Genomic DNA, 21,039 nt, shown 5'->3' on the forward strand with positions numbered 1-21,039 from the left:
TTAGAAATTCTAAGATATCATCGTATCATTCGTTATAAATATACTATATATTTCTGAAGATATCTTCATAACGATTCTTGTCCGCAATTAATTATCTCTTTGCGATATCTTTATTACATCATAAAGGAAACTGTATTAGTTTCTATATTCTGTAAAAATTCAAGTTTAAATTATAAATGAATTCTGGAGAAGTGTTGGGAATTGAAGCATGAGTTAGTATAATATAATGACGTCAGGCCAACGTGATTATATTACAGTAAGTCATGCTAAATTTTTAATGGAAGATGATGATTCATAGACTTTATAATCATCATTTGCCATGTTACACGACTCTTACATTCTACTTAATCTCTGAACATATCAAGAAAATATATTCTTGATAGTTCTATTCTCAGTAATTCTGGTAATTTAACAAATCAAATCATGATATTATGTTCCTTTCTACTTAGAACATTAGGTTCATTGGAAGCTTCATACCTACAAATTTTGGACCATTACTCGCTTTACTTAGAGTCGAGAAGAGAATAAAAAATCAAAGAGCTCCGACATATAAGGGAAAATATAAAGCCCAATAACGATACCGAAATTACAAACTGTGTATATCAATACGTATTGCAACGTAAAGACACGGGAGAATTAAAAACATTATAACCCCAAGGGAATAGTAGAAGAAAACAAATTCCTCTGGTGGAAAATGAAAAAGAAGAATGACTGTATATATGGTCAATATAATAACAAGGATCAGAACTGGATTAAGCATATCCTTATGAATTGAGGAAGAAAGTATAGAGGTGGTAAAGATAACGAAACGGAAGAAGCTAATTTATAGCGAAATTCCAGACACAGCAATCGAGGCAATTCACTGCATTTAATCAAAGAAATCTCAAAATTCCATAATTACCGGAGAATCAAATCTTATGGATTACGAAGATTTCCTTTAATTCTTTGCAATCCGGAAATCAATCGTGACTACGCCAAAAGTTAAGGCGAACATTTAATTTTCTCATTCACTCTTTTACGATAGCTTCGTTTATACTCTTCCTATAATCGAATTGTTTTATCCATATTATTTAATGGTGATAAAACTCTATTTTTCAACTTATATTTATCATTACAATATTCTAGTTGTAAACAATAACGATCTATATCAAATTTCATGACTGTAATTTTCACAAACTACTCTCTGTTTGTCTGTCCTAATATTGTGGCATAAAAGGCTCAAGGTTTTAAATGAGCTCAATACTATTCATAACACATTTCATGTATCCAATTTACTGAAATGACTTGTATAACATCATCATTTTGAATGATCTCCGCATTAATAATAAAATGCACTTCATCGAAGAACTTGCAGAATTTATGGTTCGTATGATTTAAACGCTTGAAACAGAACAATATTCTATCTGTTGGAATTCACGCAAGGCCCCGAGCATACCTGGGAACGTGAAGACCAAATAAAATGTAAATATCCTCGTCTATGTATGAACAACGCCGATTGATGGCAACAACTAAATTTCGGAACGAAATTTCTTTTAACGGGTAGGTACTATGACAACCCGGAAATTTTCGACAAAATTTGAACAAAATCTTTGAGACGATTCATTTAAACTTCAACAAATTCTGACGATTCACGAACAATCCTTCATAAATAATTATGTATTAGCATCAATTCGTTATATTAATATTATTATTAATATCGTTTTTTTATATATATCACTCATCATTATCAAATATTATTATTACAACTATTACTAATGTTATTATTAATAATTATTAATAACATTAATATTATTAGTATTATCACTTTTACTAAAAGTGAAGGATTATTAGTAATATCATTAACATAATATATATCATTAACATTATTATTATTAGTACTATCATTACTAATATTATTATTAGTAGTAGTATTATTATTGTTACTAATATTATTATTATTATTATTAACATTATATAGTTATCATTATTAATAATGATAATTTAACATTTTTATTAAAATTATTATTGTTATAGATATTAACATGTTACTATTAATATCATTATTAAACTTGATATTAATTATTATTATCATCATTATAATTATTGTGATTAATATTTATAATTAATTCTATTATATTATTATTAGTATTTTTATTACTCTTAATAATATTAAAAGTATTATTATTATTATAATTATTATTAATAGTATTATTATTAATATTAATTATTAATATCAATTAAAAATAAAAGTCAAAAATTATGTACTAACTACTTTTGAATTTTTTTAAAAACTAAATCTGCTTTTAAGTATTTTAATTAAATGTATCTACTTTTTAGTTTTTTTTTTATTTCGTGATTTATTTTAAAAATGGATCGTGATATATTTTTTATTATGCTACTAGTTTGGATTTTGTTTCTATCAACCAAAATCATGTTATAAACTTGTCATCTACAATCACGATTGAATCACAGATATATATTAATTCTATATTTTTTTTAATCGTGACCTCTGTTCTATAACTTTTCAGCCAAAAATCGAATTTGAATCCCATTTCAAAATCCTTTAATGTAGTTTTGTTAGGAATATTGTAATCAAACTTTCTTCAAAATTTCAGCCTTCAATTTCTAAAAACGATTTTAGTTTTCAAAAAGTCAAACGGTTGGATCATCAAGAAATTTGAAGCCGTTTTGGTGTTTCAAGTACAATTGACGATTCCAATAGTTTATAGGTATGATTTGCAAACTATTTCGTGTTATAATCGTTATCTAAAACGTTACCAAAAATCAAAATCAATATTATTATTTTTTTAAAAAGTAGCGACCACAGCAGTAGCATTTATTTATTTATTTTTTATTTTATTTTCTTCCTTTTGTTTTGTCAATCCAAATATCCCATAACCAAATGGTTCTGTTTCAAATCCAAGTACTAAACGAAACCACGAATTTGTTGATATGAGTATTTGACCCTGGTCGACTAGTGACATGAAGAAGAAGAGGGAAAAGGAACATATTAATACGGGTTATATTTATAAAAATATAGAGTTAATTAGAAAGGCAGATGGAAGAAGAATGGTTTAGAGTGTGTTCGGGTTTACGAGAGGTCACGGGTTCAAGTCCGGGCAGTGGTGTTATTTTTTTATAGCTTGTTTCTTTGAAGGTAGTCATCATTCTTATTATTATTATTATTATTATTATTATTATTATTATTATTATTATTATTATTATTATTATTATTATTATTATTATTATTATTATTATTATTATTATTATTATTATTATTATCTTTATTATCTTTATTATTATTATTATTATTATTATTATTATTATTATTATTATTATTATTATTATTATTATTATTATTATTATTATTATTATTATTATTATTATTATTATTGTTACTAATATAAATATTAGTTACCATTTATGATTATAATTATAATTAGGATTATTACTATTATTATTATTATCACCAATATTATGATTATTAATTACTATCATTATTATCAATAAGTATTAAAGTCATCACTAAGTATTGAAGTCATTATTATTATTATTATTATTATTATTATTATTATTATTATTATTATTATTATTATTATTATTATTATTATTATTATTATTATTATTATTATTATTATTATTACTAGTAAGTATTAGTTACCATTTTTATAATTACAATTATGATTATTATTATTATTTTTATTACTAAAAAAATTATTATTACTAATATTATCATTATTAGTATTATTATTATTGTATTACTAGTATTATTATCATTTTTAGTAAAATTATCATTTTTACTATCATTAAAACTATATCATTATTATTATTAACATTTAATTACTAGTATCACTATCATTATTATTGTTATTACAAAACAATACAACACTTTATACATTATCAGTATTAAAGATCATTTTATCAAACTAATACTTATATATATAGAATATATATACAAATATATATACAGAAATATATAACAAGTGAAACAATATATATAAACTTATTCGATTACGAGTATATGTGTTAATATATATACTTGATATAGGTTCGTGAATCCGAGGACAACTCTGCACTTTTTCAGTGCCATCATACACATAATTACTACAAGCTATCATATCGTATTGTGAGTTTTTTTTCATATGCTCCCTTTTACTCTTTACATTTTTGGGCTGAGAGTACATGCGCTACTTTTACAACCGTTTTTATGAAATGAATACAAATACTAAAACTGATTTTTCGTGAGTTTATTTGATTCCCTTTTACTCTTTACATTTTTGGGCTGAGAATACATACACAACTTTTATAACTGTTTTACACGCTAGACACAAGTACCAACTTTAAACTATGCTATACTCGGCTATGTTCGACTAAATCCCTAACCGACAAGTATAAACACAACTTGTCTTTGGGGCAAACTTTGAACAACTTTTGGATCTGCATGATCTACTAATTGGTCCCTGCGAGACCAAGCTTATGAATAACTTTTGGATATGCGAGATCTACTAATTGGTCCCTGCGAGACCAAGCTTATGAACAACTTTTGGATCTGCGTAATCTACTAATTGGTCCATGTGAGACCAAGCTTATGAATAACTTTTGGATTTGCGTGATCTACTAATTGGTCCCTGCGAGACCAAGCTTATGAACAACATTTGGATCTACGTGATCTACTAATTGGTCCATGTGAGACCAAGCTTATGAACAACTTTTGGATCTGCGATATCTACTAATTGGTCCCTGCGAGACCAAGCTTATGAATAACTTTTGGATCTGTGAGATCTACTAATTGGTCCCTGCGAGACCAAGCTTATGAACAAAAATCTTGTGGTCTAACACTATTATTGAAATTACTATTTATGACAAACCTATGAACTCACTCAACCTAATGTTGACTTTTTAAGCTTGTTTATTCTCAGGTACTTAAATATTGCTCCCGCTGTATATCTGCTATTTTGATGATGATTACTTACCATGCTTGGAGTCTTCATTACATATCATACCAATTAAAGACATTTAATGCATTGTTCATTAAATACAATGTAATCTATTTATCTTCGGCTGCAAAACTCAATAAAACGTCTCATATAGAGTCGTTCTCGTTTAATTCAACTATGATTTGATATATTTAGTGACGTTATTCTTCCAGGCCCTATCTGGAGGTCGTCACATTGCTGCTTCATCAACATTTTTCAAAGATTCGAAGAACTAGTTCGCAGCTTAGGGTGTTTTTTAGAAACTTCACATTCGAAGTATGTAAGTCTAGGAGATAGACGTTATATGTGTATATATAACTGTTGGCGTAGAATTGCTGCGAAATTCAAGAATAATGATTCAAGCTTTTTGGTATGGCAATTATCGTTACAAGATGCAGATGAGTACATGATAGGGTCTCAGTGATTAAGTATAGTAATTTTTCAGAGAGGCTTAAGTTAAAGGGTAACGAAGTTGTTGATACGTTTACTGTTAATATGGTGTAATGTAAAAGGTTCCCCGATAACGATGGTGAAAGGGCAACGTATATATCGAAATTATAATAACACTGTTTTGACTGAAAATTCAAAGTTGACTTGCTGAAGATGTGACAAAACTGACTACTTTGGAAATGAATTGCAAAGTTAATTTTTTTTTTTTTTGTAATAAATGCCAAAGGAGTTGACACAGATATGTGTTAGTCTATGACTTTGGTTTCGAGAGTTTCTAGGTGTATCCCTATACGCGTAATCCTTCTTTTCGTTGATAACGTGTGGTTGGATCATCCTCTCGGTTGTTTCTTAATTGAGGGGTTTTCAAGAATCATGAATGGTTTAAACGCGGATTGTAATCGTCAATATACATACGATGTTCTAGAATTTTGAATGATACGAATATTTTTGTGGGTTTATGAATAAAAGTGATGTGCTATCACAATTTTGAATTCAAAGTATGGCTTTGAAAGATGTAGGAATCTAAGAGTGATATTTTTCGTTAAATCTTGACTTGGATTCTGATTTGTCAAAATCAGAATTCAGAATATATAATTAAATTTGGATGCGAATGATTGTTTTGATTTTTATGGAAAGAATGTATATCATTGTGAAAGTAGTGAGTATAATTGATGATTTACTGAATCAGAATCAAAGAATGTAACATATTAATTGTGAATTTATATATTTCTCGGGTATTACCTACCCGTTAAAAAAATTTCATAAGTAATATTTTGTACAAGAGAATTTTTATCACAGTCTTTATGAAAATATATGTATATTTTCTTCGGATGTAATACAGATTTAATGAGTTAATATTAATTTAAACTCATTTGACTTTCGGCTAGAACTAGAAATGAGTAATCTCTAAAACTTGAGAAATTTCGTAATCTTCGTGGATTATTTCTTCAACGTAAATGAAATTATGAATTAATACTTCATTATTCATTTTTATTGATATTTATTTGTTGAATGATGTTGCTGCTCGTGGAATTCTTGTGAGCTTTGAAAGATATGAATGATGTTTTCTAGAAAGTTCCGAGTACAGTGAAAATGAAAGTGTAATATCAAACATGTATTTGAATAGTACACTTGGTTTATTATGACATGAAATTTATTATTTTGAAATAGAGATTGTAGTTAACGGTGGTTAATTTGTTAACGAAAGATGTATTGTTAAAATAAAGTTAACGGTGGTACTGTTGATGTTGCTGGTATAACAAGTCTAGTTTGTAAATCACGCACCATTCTTGTAAGGGTTTCTACTCTTCCTTCTATCATTTTGGTTCACTTATCTGATTTAAGGTTAGGGCTAGAATAGATAATCTCTAAGACTTTGGAGATTACATAATTGCCGCAAAATATTTCTTTAATGAAGTTATGAATCAATACTTCATCGGTTATTGTGGTTGGTACTCCTTGGTGTCTATGGTGCGTATGACGTCGATGCTTATGGGACATTTTGTGATGTTGAATCATGGGATGAGGATGCTGTTGTTGGTGGTGGTAATGATACTGTTGGTGTTGATGATGGTGGTACAGTTGGTGTTCGTGGAGCTTGTGATGCTTGTAAGTTCTGCATCATATTCTCCAAAGCCACCACTCTAGCAAGAAGTTCGTTGACTTCTTCTAATACACCGGGATGATCGGTGGTTCGAACGAGCGGGTCAATAAGATCCAGAATTTGGGATAGTATATAATCGTGACGAGATACTCTAGAAATGAGAGAGAAAATGGTGTCTCAAACAGGTTCACCGGTAAGTGCTTCAGGTTCTTCGCCAAAAGGGAAATGTGGTGGATAGAAGGGATTGCCTTCTTCTTGTCTCCAATGATTTAGTAAACTAAGAACCTATCCCCAATTCATACAGAATAGATGATGGCTAATTGGTTGATCCATTCCGGTTACACTGATTTCGGAGCTCGAGTGAAACTCCATATCCGAATCTGAGGAACTTGAACTAGTTGAGGGGTTCATCTCGTACGATCAGGGAAATGAATTTTTTAAATGAATTTGATTATAGGACTTAGTTTTGTATTCTTCATTACATATTTTACATATGTATATATAATACCAAGATCCCATAAGTTACGGAGAAATTTTCGAGAGATATCAGACAGAGTTTACTGTAATAGATATGTAAAGATATGAATTTGTCTATACACTATCTATGCAATGAATGCAGTAAGACCCGTCTAGATTAAGAATGATAAGCAGGTAATTTCTGACATGACATGATAAGCAAAAGTTTTGACATGCAGCTAAGGTCGAAGTCCAGACTCACTAATGCATCTTAATAACTATCCGTTAGACACACTAATGCAAGACTTGGTTCGCTAAGACCACCGCTCTGATACCACATGAAACGACCCGTCCTAATCCATAAGGACGAATACAATAAAATATGGTTCTATTGCAGGGTATTTGACCTCCATATGATACATTTTACAACCATTGCATTCGTTTTTAAAAGACAACTTTTATTACAATGATAATTGACAATTATGTATGCCATTTCACAATATCTCCAACTATAAATTTAATCTGTCATTTATTTAATAAAAATCTTTATGAACTCGTATGACTCGAATGCAATATCTTTTGAAATATGCCATGAATGACTCCAAGTAATATGAGCAAATGCACAGCGGAAGATTTCTTTCAAACCTGAGAATAAACATACTTAAAAGTGTCAACCAAAAGGTTGGTGAGTTCATTAGTTTATCGTAATCAATCATTTCCATAATTTTAATAGACCACAAGATTCTCATTTTTCATAAATATCATTACACTCGCAAGTGTATAAAATCCATTCGTATGATGAACACCTGGTAACCGACATTAATTTTAATGCATATAGAATATCCCCCGTATACTCGCAAGTATGCCATATACTAGCATCGCAATCACCATTTAAATTGAAGTACTAAAGTAGTTCAAATTCTCTGACTGGGGCTGGTCAGCGCCCGTAGATCTACCTTTAGGATTCGCGTCAATTAGGGGCCATTTTCCTAATTCTTAGGTTACCAAGTTAAAGGGGCAATATTCGGTATAGTAATCCAACCATAGAATGTAGTTTCAAGTACTTGTGTCTATTTCGTCAAACATTTATAAAACAGCGCATGTATTCTCAGTCCTAAAAATATATATATTGCAAAACCATTTAAAAAGGGAGCAAATGAAACTCACAGTACTGTATTTCGTAGTAAAAATACATATGACGGCATTGAACAAATGCAAAGTTGGCCTCGGATTCATGAACATATATTAAGTATATATATATTTATATGTTGGTCAATATCTGTCTAACAATTTAGGTCAAGTCGTAGTGTATCACAATCCTAATGCTCGAGATTATCATGCAAAAGTCAACAAAAGTCAATTTGACTAAAATGACTTTAAAAATCAATACATGTCAATTATATAACTTAAATCATCACATTCTTCATCATTTGAAGCTTTCTCTCACTAGAAACCCTTCTCTCTCTCTAGAGTGAGGTTTGGTTGGTGAAAATGAAGATAAGAAGGAGTTTGGATCTGGTTTTGGGGGATAAATATGTCCCCAAGTGAAAAGATGAAAGTACCCCTTTTTTAAAAAAAAAACTAGTTCCACCAGCACGTTCCACCAGCACGCATATGTGCCGCATATATGCGGCACATATTGCCCTTAAAAAGACATGCGCCGCATATTATTGTCTGACTTCAAGTGGCACAAAATTACACTACATATGTGCCGCATATGGTGTTTATATGCGCCATATTTGGTCAGTGTGCTACATTTCCCTTATTTTTCCATCTTGGTTCACTTTTAGGCCAAACCTTAGTCAAGTTTACACCACCATTGATCACATATTTATCTTAAAAGCTCAAATCAGTATCTAAAAGCCTGCTTCAGAAAACAGGGCATTACAAATCACGACGTCACCTATCACATTAATTGAACAATAATTCAATCACGAACATACGCGCACTTCTTCATCTAGACAAATATTCCCGATTTGTCCACACATCACACATTCAATTTATGTACACATAGATATACAATTATTACACTCACCTTGTATCATCACTCGTGATACACTATCCAATTCCCTCAAAACGTCAAAGCAATTCACCTATTACTTTAACCCAGTTTCAAACTAAATTTGACAATTTAGCTATTCACACAATTTTTACAACTCATAACCCTTACAAGTGCAAATTTGACCCATTTGCACTTGACACCCAGATCACAAGCCTAGGATTACCCATATCACTAGTGACGTAGTGATTATGCTTCACAAAACACACTTTTACATAATAATCTTCATTAATCCGAGTACTATATTTAAAATCACCAAAACTAGACTCAAACCCTAGTTTGACACATTTCAAATAAACATTTGTATTTTGACAAACGACAAGTTCTCATGAACACCATGATTCTAAAACACCCAAATGCATATGAAGATAACTCCAATTACATAACTAGAAGACAAAAAATCAATCATCCTACCCAAAACCCATATTCAAGGGTTACACACCCCATTTACTATACTCAATAAACCTAAAATCTTAAGATATAAGGGTTTATTATCATCATCAACCCACACCCTAACATAATTTATAGATTACAAGCTTAAAATTCAAATTTAGGGTTTACCTCAATACCAAGATATATCCTAGTAGTTGGAACACTAAGGGTGAGCTCTAAAATGAGTTGAAATTACTACCTTCTTCACCAAATTGATGATTCTCTCTTTACAATCTCACACTAGAATAAGAGGAACCCTTTGGAAGTGTTTGGAAGCCAAACTGAGATTCCAGTTCAGTCTCAAGGCTTAAAACCCGATCATGAAGAATTAAAAATTAGGTCCCTTAAGTTACAAAAGCTGATGAATTCTACCCCAGATTCCTGTTATGTTGCAAGGCGCGCAACATTACTGCGCAGTACACAGTAACACTAGTTGGCAGACCAGTGGGCATTACAAATCTCCTCCAATTGAACTGGATCACGTCCTCACGATCCACGCTTTATAACAAGACAAATGATATTTATGCACAAAATCTTCCAATTCCCAAGTGAGCTCCGAAACCTTTCGATGCCGCCATTGCATCTTATAGGTTTTTATTTTCTTGTTCCTTCTCTCCTTTACTTTCTCATCTAAGATTGCCATCAGTTGCTCCGCATACTCCAATTTATCATTTAGAGTAACTTCTTCCAATGGCACCCACATCGAGTCATCCGCAAGGTACATACGAAGATATGATATATGATATGTGTTATGGATCCCTGCAAGCTCTGTGGGTAAATCTAACCGATGCACCACCTCACCGACCCATTCAAGACTTTCAAATTGCCCGATGAACCGAGGAACAAGCTTACTAATAACCTGCTAAAAGTCCTATTTTTAACCACATTATACCACCCTTGTTAAACATGTTATCGTATAAAAATCCCAAAAATTACATTTTCTTGGATTATTGTGTAGATCTCGTCAATGCAATTCCAATGGCGCAAAAATCGAAGAAAATGGACTTGTAACGAAGTAATCGGAGCCAAAACAGTGAAAGATTGAAAAAGGTACTCCAGAACGAGCACGGAGGGAAGACTCCGACCGGTACCACCCAAAAAGGTACCAGGGCCGACACCCTCATTAGGTTTCGGGACCGGTAGTCCGATACTGGCCGGTAAAGGAGAATAAGGCCTCGGGACCGACACTTACCACTGGTGTCGGGACCGAGAGCATGGTAAGTAACCGAGAGGCTAAGGCCTCAGGACAGAGGTAGATGCCAAAATCAACATCCCAAGGTGTCTGTACTGAAACAACCCGAATCCTTTACCTAAAACGAAACATATTTTTTTTATAAGTTAGGTCCCATTAAAACGTTTTTAATACATAACATTTCCAACTCTGTTCTAACCAAAACATAATATCATAACGATACCTTTAACAAATTATAACGACCCTTGGTACACAAATGACACATTATAAATGTGACGACCCGAAAAATTTTGACAAATTTTAAATCAAACTCTCGATACGATTTAATATTTTTGACACGATAAGCAAAGTCTGTTAGGTTGAGTCTCAAAATTTTTGAATTGTTTTATTTCATCCATTTAACCTCGACCAGTTTCGACGATTCACGAACAATTAATTGTAAATATATAAAATTGTTTTATTTCATCCATTTAACCTCGACCAGTTTCGACGATTCACGAACAATTAATTGTAAATAGATACGTGTATATATATATATGTATATATATATACATATATATATATACATATATATATATATATACATATATATATATATATATATATATATACATATATATATATATATATATATATATATATATATATGTGGTAATTAGAAATATAATTTGAAATATTAAATGTTATTGCTATTAAAATTTAATTATGTAAAATAAAAAAATAGGATATTATAATAATTATTATTTCAAACATATCTATATATAAATAAAGTATATTAAAAATAAATTTTAAATGATTGTAATACTCATTTGATGTTTTGATCGATATTTAACAAGTTAAAAACGAACTTATGTAATTTGAAAATAAACGGTGATCCGAAAGTGAGTTATAGTCCCATTTTTAATATCTAATATTTTTTGGATTTTTTTAAGACTTTTATCTGCCACTAATTAACAACGGACTACGAAATTCTATTCCTATTAAAACTGTCGGTAAGATATTTAAATTAGAAGCACGTTTATTATTATTAATATTATTATATTATATTTATATTCTGATTGAATCCGTGAATCGAATTATTTGAAATGGGGTTACTGTACTTGATTGAATATTGTTTCTTCAATCATATGCATTATATGTACATACGTCTATACTTGACAGTCCTCAGACAATCACATCTCTCTCTTCCCTCTCTATCCATCTCTCTCTCTCTATCTCTTTTTATTTTCTTTTGCTCGACACCCATTGAACCACAAAAACTATCACCAAAACCGTTACCTTTCACTGCTTTGGTTATTCTATTTCATTCAATGAAACCAAACACCACTTGCAAGTACCACCTTGAAATCCACTTGTTCTTTTCTGTTTATGTCAATGAAAACAAAACCACGATTCGAAAATCTTGATAACTCAAACTCAATTGCTACTTGCCTATTCTGTTTTCTATTTCTATTTCCATCAACCCCACGCCTTTAGTCACCAAACATATGCAAAACCTCCTATTATTCGAATACCAAACCAACCCCATGAACGAATCATCTCTCTTCTCTCTCTCTCTCTCTCCCCCTTAATTCTAACTTCATTCGATCACCATTACCGCCACCCAGCCTCCAGTTTTGCAGCCAAGAACCACCAAGTTATCACCATCTCTAACTACATCTATATTTCTATTTTGCTGCAGCCACCCGCCACTCTACACCCATATTCACCACATCACCACCTCCTTGATCCACCAACATAAGTGTTTATGTTTGTGTAGCTGAGAATATCCATCAACGAACACCACCACCCCATCATATTTAAAATGTAGCTGTTAATCGATGTTCCTAAGATGTTTAAGAACGCGAATAATAAAGAGATGATAACAAAACAATGATGATGAAGCTTCTGTCGATTTAAAAAGAAAAGGTTACAGGGTGTCAGGGTCACACCTAGGAATTCTTTTTAGGTAATAATATTATTATTATTATAATTGGGGATGTCGACAGAACCTAGCGAATAAAAGGAACATGTGCAGATGGTGGGGCTTCGATTGCAGTTTCCTTGATTTAACTTAATGCAGACCCTAGATTGGGCCATGGACAAGAACTCAAGCCCATTAACCCTCAATTGAACAAGTAACAAGTAATACTTGAGTTGTGTTATTGGGCTAAACCCATTATAGCCGTATCACTCACCTATTCGACAGGCTGCTGTGCAGCTGCTATATCTGTTTCCTTTTACTGTCGAGCCTCAAATGTAGACCCACACACCATAACTGTTACTGTTTTGCTGCTATACGATTTCATTTCTGTTTGAACCCACAATAACAGTCACTTTCATGAACCCACCAAGGAGATGGATTGTACGATTATGAACATGTTTATGATTAGATAAATGATTTTAGGATGATGATGATTTTTTTTTTACGATGATGATGAGAAGTTGATGATGATGATAAGGAATAAGATGATAAACACGAATGATCATGATCATGATCATGATTATGTTAGTTGAAGTATGATTATTCGCTAGTAATAATGATATTTAAGATAACAAAGATGATAATTATGATGAAGAAGAAGGAAACGTAAATACGGGTTAAATAAATTTAGGATATGGATTTTAACAGAAACGTAACAGCAGATGGATGGTTAAGGGGTGTTTCGGTTTAGCGCGAGGTCACGGCTTTATCGCCTGGGCGATGACAAATTTTTTTAAACTTGTCCTTCTAAAGGTAGTCTCATTTTATTTATTTATTTTATTATTATTATTATTATTATTATTATTATTATTATTATTATTATTATTATTATTATTATTATTATTATTATTATTATTATTATTATTATTGTTGTTGTTGTTGTTGTTGTTGTTGTTGTTGTTGTTGTTGTTGTTGTTGTTGTTGTTGTTGTTGTTGTTGTTTTTGTTGTTGTTGTTGTTGTTGTTGTTGTTGTTATTATTATTAAGTATTAGTATTATTATTATTAGTATTATCAATATTATTATTATTAAAATTATTATTATTATAAAAATAAAAGTTTTAAAGATGTTATTAAGGTTATAAGTATAAAAATAGATTTTATAAATATAAATATAAATATAAATCACAATGCTCTCGGTTATAAGTATAAAAATAGAGATTATAAATATAAATATAAATATCCAAAAGCTAATCCCCATCGAGCCCAAGTGCTCATACGCATCTAGCCTAACAACTAGTTAACTTCACAATTACAATACATGTAAAAAGGTAAACAATGAAAGGGATAAGCAGAAAGCTTAGTGAATGCAATAATTATACATATACATATATAATCTACTTACTTGCAAACACTTACACAAATACCGCATACGAGCTAGCAATTCAACAACCATGCAATCACAATGCATAAACTAAATATCCGCAATTCACTAGCATCGCCAATAGCATATAGTTCACAGTTTAATATGCTAAAACTACAACACATAATCATGGTTAACCAATCGTACAAGGGAATGGTGCTCGTGAAAGACCATCGGTGTTCACAAAATCCGTTAGTGTACTTAACACGTCGTATCACAAACCCTCCAGGTGGTGTCTTAACACGTCGACACTTCACCCATCATACTTCCCGGAGTGGTGTCTTAACACGTCGACACTTCACTCGTCACGTGAAATGTGGTGTCTTAACACGTCGTAACTTCACATTTCACGCTACACAAGTAAAAACATGATATACACACACATATAATTATTCCACTCACCTTGGAATGCCCGCACAAGTCATGTACAACATGATCTCCGTCCTCAATTCTGAGCAGGTAACCACCTATATCACACATAGGTAAAATATGCACATAAATAGACATTCTCTAAAAGAGAACCCGACACAAACATCACTTAGCCAAGGGAACACACCTTGCTCGCCAAAATCCGCCCATTTAACACCTAATGGACACAAACCATTTACCACTTCGGGCGGTAATTCAAACCCACTCTACAAGGTACACTTTAGCCCAAATTATACTTTATACTAATTTAGACCAACCTAGATCCCGACACTAAATGCTACTTAGATGGTAATCATTCAAACCGCCACTTACACAAAAACCACAACACGTGCAATATTGACCCATATTGCATTTGACCACGTTTGACTTATGTTAAAATACCATTTTAACCCAAAATCACTTTCCACGATTACTTTCATTCAAAAATGCCATTTAACACTTAACAAAAGTGTTTAACATCCATTTAATCCAAAATTAGTGTCATTACTAAATTCGACCAAATCAAAGTCAACCCATTTTGACACAATTCATAAAAACACCCATAATCACTAACGGCTAGTGATTATATTTTCAAAACACTATTTAACACCTAAACCAAGTATTTACATACTTGATTCACCAAAACGTGACTCAAAACTTAGTTTGACACCAAATCAAAGTCAACACCCAATTTTGACCAATACTTGTTCTTAAGAACATCAAAAACACCAACACACTCACAACCTAGTGATCTAACACCAAAACCATGACAAATACGTCCATATTCGTCATGAAACCCCAAACCCACAATAATCGAGTTTACTTGCACTAACAACACAATAAAACCCCCAATTTCATGAGAAATGGGGCTTATAACCCAACACTAACTCAAACCTTAGCTTTCTATCAAAATAAAAGTAAAGAAAATCGGAGTTAAGACTTACCACCACTACCCAAATGTAGCTAAGAGCAAGAGGTTGAAGATGAGGGAGTGAAATGAGAGGATAAGGTTTGGATGAGGCCAAACCTGCCTCTTATGACCCTCAAACCAGCCCCCAAGTGAAAATACCACTAAGCCCTTCATTAAAACGCAAAATATCAAGAAAATCACCAATACATTCCAGCCGCAATTTGCGCCTCCTGGCCGCAAATTACGACCAGGCCGCAAAAGTGAGCCGCAAAAATGCACCCCTTTGGGTTCTGAGGAACCCCAGCCAGCCGCAAATTGCGGCTGGTCCATTTTTCGAATTTTTCTGACACTTGTTTTGGTCGTAACTTTCAAACCGTAGCTCCGTTTTTGATGAATCAAATATCGTTGGAAACATAATAAGGTCTACTTTCCAATGGTAAGGTTTTAAAACATCAACTCAAACTTTATTTGGGGTCGAAGTATATTATTACACACCTCGTAACTCAAATAGAATCCAAAATAACATGTAACTGAAAAACGGGGTGTTACAAATCTCCCCCACTTAGCCTGGATCACGTCCACGTGATCCTCATCATTTACCAAGAGGTAATTGCTTCATGCATTCCCACATGCTTACCTACAACTAGGAACCACACCCTACTATCTTTCAAAACACAACCAAGCCTGACGCCCATAACATCTTCCGTTAATCCGAAGATCTCACCACACGCTAATAATCACTAGCGTGCATCACCGCAACAAGCGGTATTTCATACACTCAGCGTCCAAAATGATCTAAGTATTGCATTAATCCAAATAGAGAAGGATTCATGCCGCGTTAAAACTCTGCACTTCAATGGTTCGTAAACGCACCGCTCAACCGGTCAATCTTGGATGTTCTCTGAATCAAGAACCAACTTCCCCTGTCACCACCACCGGGTTATTCCTTCAACGAAGGAATTTCGGTATTACCAAATAATCACCCTAGGGACACAACTTTCCCATCAATCGATCCGCACACGACCATCAGTCACTGGATTAATCCAGGACGACAATAATACACCACGAGCTGGCCAAAACATCAACACTCGACATAGGGTTTCTCCTCTAAACCCTACCACATGACCACTCAAGACGGCTTCCTAGTACTAGCATGGAAATTATTCGTATACTAGAATCTCGTCAACAACGACTTATCATCACAATAAATTCGCAATCATCCACATCACCCACAAAGTATTCACCAACGCCGGGTGAATCCTCCTACCTAGACCGTCCGTTAAGGATTGACTCGACATTTCAATGCAACCAACAGGTCGCATCACTAGGGAACACACCCTCGCAAACAAACAACATTCTGGTGCCTCTATGTGAGAAAATCGGAACCGGCACTCCCTGCCTCACAATTAATCATCCATAAACTGGAATAATCTACTGACAATTTTAACGATCACGTTTCCTGAAAGGGAAAATACAGTATCCATCACGAAATCCAACCCGTACCTACTCAACAGTAGTATTCGGGTTTCACACCAACCCAAATTTACATCACGAGAGCACCCGCAACGGCAGTTACATTCTCTCACTTCCATTATCTCAAACTTCACACTTGGTCTCGTACCGCACTTTGGTACTACACGACCACCTTACATTAGAAGTCTTACACTTCACTTGATCTAAAACCACCAAAGCTTCCTCGGGCGCAGTAAAAACTCCCCCAGTTAGGATTCAGCTCCTCACTCTCACCGCCAAGATGAAAATATCATGCGGATTTGTCAATCCACGAAACACATGACCATTCTCATCATTGGTCATATACTCCAAATCACCACGAATTCACTTCAGGCTTTCATAGTTGACATACACATTCACTTGAAATGTTGTACACGCGATGACATCGCACCTTCATACCACAAATCACAATCAACTGCCATAATCGTTCGCAAAGCGAACTCCACCAAAGTTCCACATACGCTTCTAAGCCTAGGCATATGCCACTCCGCTTAATCGGTCGTGCATCTCAGTCGAGATCACCCGACCTTCCACTCAACGAACCTTTATCAACAATTGCTCACTCTCATGGATAAGAGTGACCAATCCGACACAATAATTCATTGACCGCAATATCAACACTTCATCATAACCTTTGGTCTAACCGTCCATTAACTCCATCACCGGTTCACCGGTCATCTTTACCCATCTATCACTTAAGAGCAACAAGATTCGCTCATCCGTCACTTCATAAGAAATAATTACCGCAATGCTCTTAAACTTTAACTTTCGCAACCGTCGAATTACCATCACCCGTCGATCACTATTGCAATCTCCGCTGCTTCCAAGGGTATCTCACGTGCACAATAAGCACAAAGTGATCACACCATCATCGGAGTTGAACATTACACTAGCAGGTATAAGGGGGCACCTGACGCAGTGTCATGCAGACTCCCACCGCAATCTACCGAGATCTAGAAACTCGATCTTTGGGTTCCATACACCCGATGTCACCCATCTCTCCACACTAATGACCCGAAGTCATACCTACCCGACAAACCTCACGGTTTATTGTCTTATCGAAATTTCCTAGTGATCACACGCTAGCCGCAATTTCCACAAGGCCAAACGATATAGCCTAAAGAAGCCCTTCATCTAACACTAAGGAGATGCTCGGGAACACCAAGTCTTACACCCTTCCACATATCGGCACAACCAAAACTACATAGGATATTCCTTTAGGAATGTTACCTTATAATTCACAACACACTAACACACTAATGCAACCACTGTCATACGGGTCCCACTCCCATGAGTTTAACGACTCGAAGACTCCCCGGTTCGCCAATTCCAAGGCAACTCACAACTAGAATCCTTACACGATTCTCTAACTACACACTCTACCGAGTGTAACCCCAAACTACAATCATTAGACTTGTCACAACCCATTACGGAATTCAAGTCCTCGTCGCACATGCACGCACACATAAGTCGGTCATCCTAGTTATGATGTGTAGTTACAACCAATGACAATCTCAATAGTACACCCACTACTTAGGGTGACTAAGCACGCACCAAGCTCATAAGTCCCCCCACTCACCTTAGATAACCAAATCTACCGTAACATTTCCTGACTTGCAATGAACCCGATGTAACAACAAGCACATCGCCCGAGACAACTATATACTAGGAACCAATAAAAGATTTCTAATTCATCCCGATTCTACCCCAACCATGCCACGTTTCCTCCGTTCGGTACTCGTCATGTCATGCTTGGTGACAAGATACACTTTCGTAATAATGGTGATCAATCACTATTAAAATTGCATACCTTACCATTTTCACATGGTCATGCAAAGTACTTTACATGGACTGACGTAATATTTACACAATACAAAGCACAATAACATAAGAACCTTCGAACAAGCGAAGTCTAGTTGCTAGACTAGACTATTCAAAACCCCCGAGTACCCGAGCCCCACCACTAGACTCATTACTAAGACACTGTACACTATATGTAGTATAATAATATATACATATACGTATATCGCAACAACAAGTCAACCTACTCCCTAGGAGACTAGTAGTAGAACAATTTCCAAGTTCACCTACTTACATTAGGCACTAACTATCTAAGGCACTAATTTACACACGAAATAAGGCCCCACGTACTCACACTTTGAACAAACATAATTCCTAGTTAGTTACCTACTCTAAGGCACTAACAAATCTCTATCCGACCCGTATTCCGACAAGTCCCGCCAATAACGCACAACCGTCAATAAGTCTAAGATTAGGCACCTATTCCAAGGTCACCTAATTCCCTTAGAATGCTCTGATACCACTTGAAACAACCCGAATTCCTTTACCAAAAACGAAGCACATTTTTTTATAAGTTAGGTCCCATTAAAGCGTTCTTAATACATAACACTTCCAACTCTGTATTAACCAAAACATAATATCATAACGATACATTTAACAAATTATAACGACCCTTGGTAGACAAATAACACATTACAAAAGCATTTGTAATAATGACCCAATCATACAAAATACGGGTTAATACTCAATAACCCAACCCGATACCAAGAGCATAATCCCGAGGACTACCAAATCCCCAATCTGCATCCGAATATCCAAAAGCTAATCCCCATCGAGCCCAAGTGCTCCTACGCATCTAGCCTACCAACTAGCTAGCTTCATAATCACAATACCTATAAAAGGTAAACAACGAGAGGGGTAAGCATAAAGCTTAGTGAATGCAATAATTATACATATACATATATAATCTACTTACTTGCAAACAATTACACAAATACCGCATACGAGCTAGCAATTCAACAAACATGCAATCACAATGCATAAACTAAATATCCGCAATTCATAATAAACTAGCATCGCCAATAGCATATAGTTCATAATTTAATATGCTAAAACTACAACACATAACCATGGTTGACCAATCGTACAAGGGAATGGTGCTCGTGAAAGACAATCGGTGTTCACAACATCTGTTAGTGTACTTAACACGCCATATCAGTAACCCCTCGGGTGGTGTCTTAACACGTCGACAATTCACCCATCATTCTTCCCGAAGTGGTGTCTTAACACGTCGACACTTCACTTGTCACGTGAAATGTGGTGTCTTAACACGTCAACACATCACATTTCACGCTACACAAGTAAATATATCATATACACACACATATAATTATTCCACTCACCTTGGAATGCCTGCAAAAGTCATGTACAACATGATCTCCGTCTTCAAATCCGAGTAAGTAACCACCTATATCACACATAGGTATAATATGCACATAAATAGACATTCCTTAAAAGAGAACCCGACACAAACATCCCTTAGCCGAGTGATCACACCTTTCCCGCCAAAACCCGCCCATTTAACAACTAATGGACACAAACCAATTACCACTTCGGGTGGTAATTCAAACCCACTCTACAAAGTACACTTTAGCCCAAATTATACTTTACACTAATTTAGACCAACCTAGGTCCCGACACTAAATGCTACTTAGATGGTAATCATTTCAAACCACCACTTACACAAAAACCACAACACGTGCAATATTGACCCATATTGCGTTTGACCACGTTTGACTTATGTTAAAATACCATTTTAACTCAAAATCACTTTCCACGATTACTTTCATTCAAAAACACCATTTAACACTTAACAAAAGTGTTTAACATCCATTTAATCCAAAATTAGTGTCATTACCAAATTCGACCCAATCAAAG

Source organism: Rutidosis leptorrhynchoides, chromosome 4 (genome assembly GCF_046630445.1).
Source record: "Rutidosis leptorrhynchoides isolate AG116_Rl617_1_P2 chromosome 4, CSIRO_AGI_Rlap_v1, whole genome shotgun sequence".
Taxonomy (NCBI): Eukaryota; Viridiplantae; Streptophyta; class Magnoliopsida; order Asterales; family Asteraceae; genus Rutidosis; species Rutidosis leptorrhynchoides.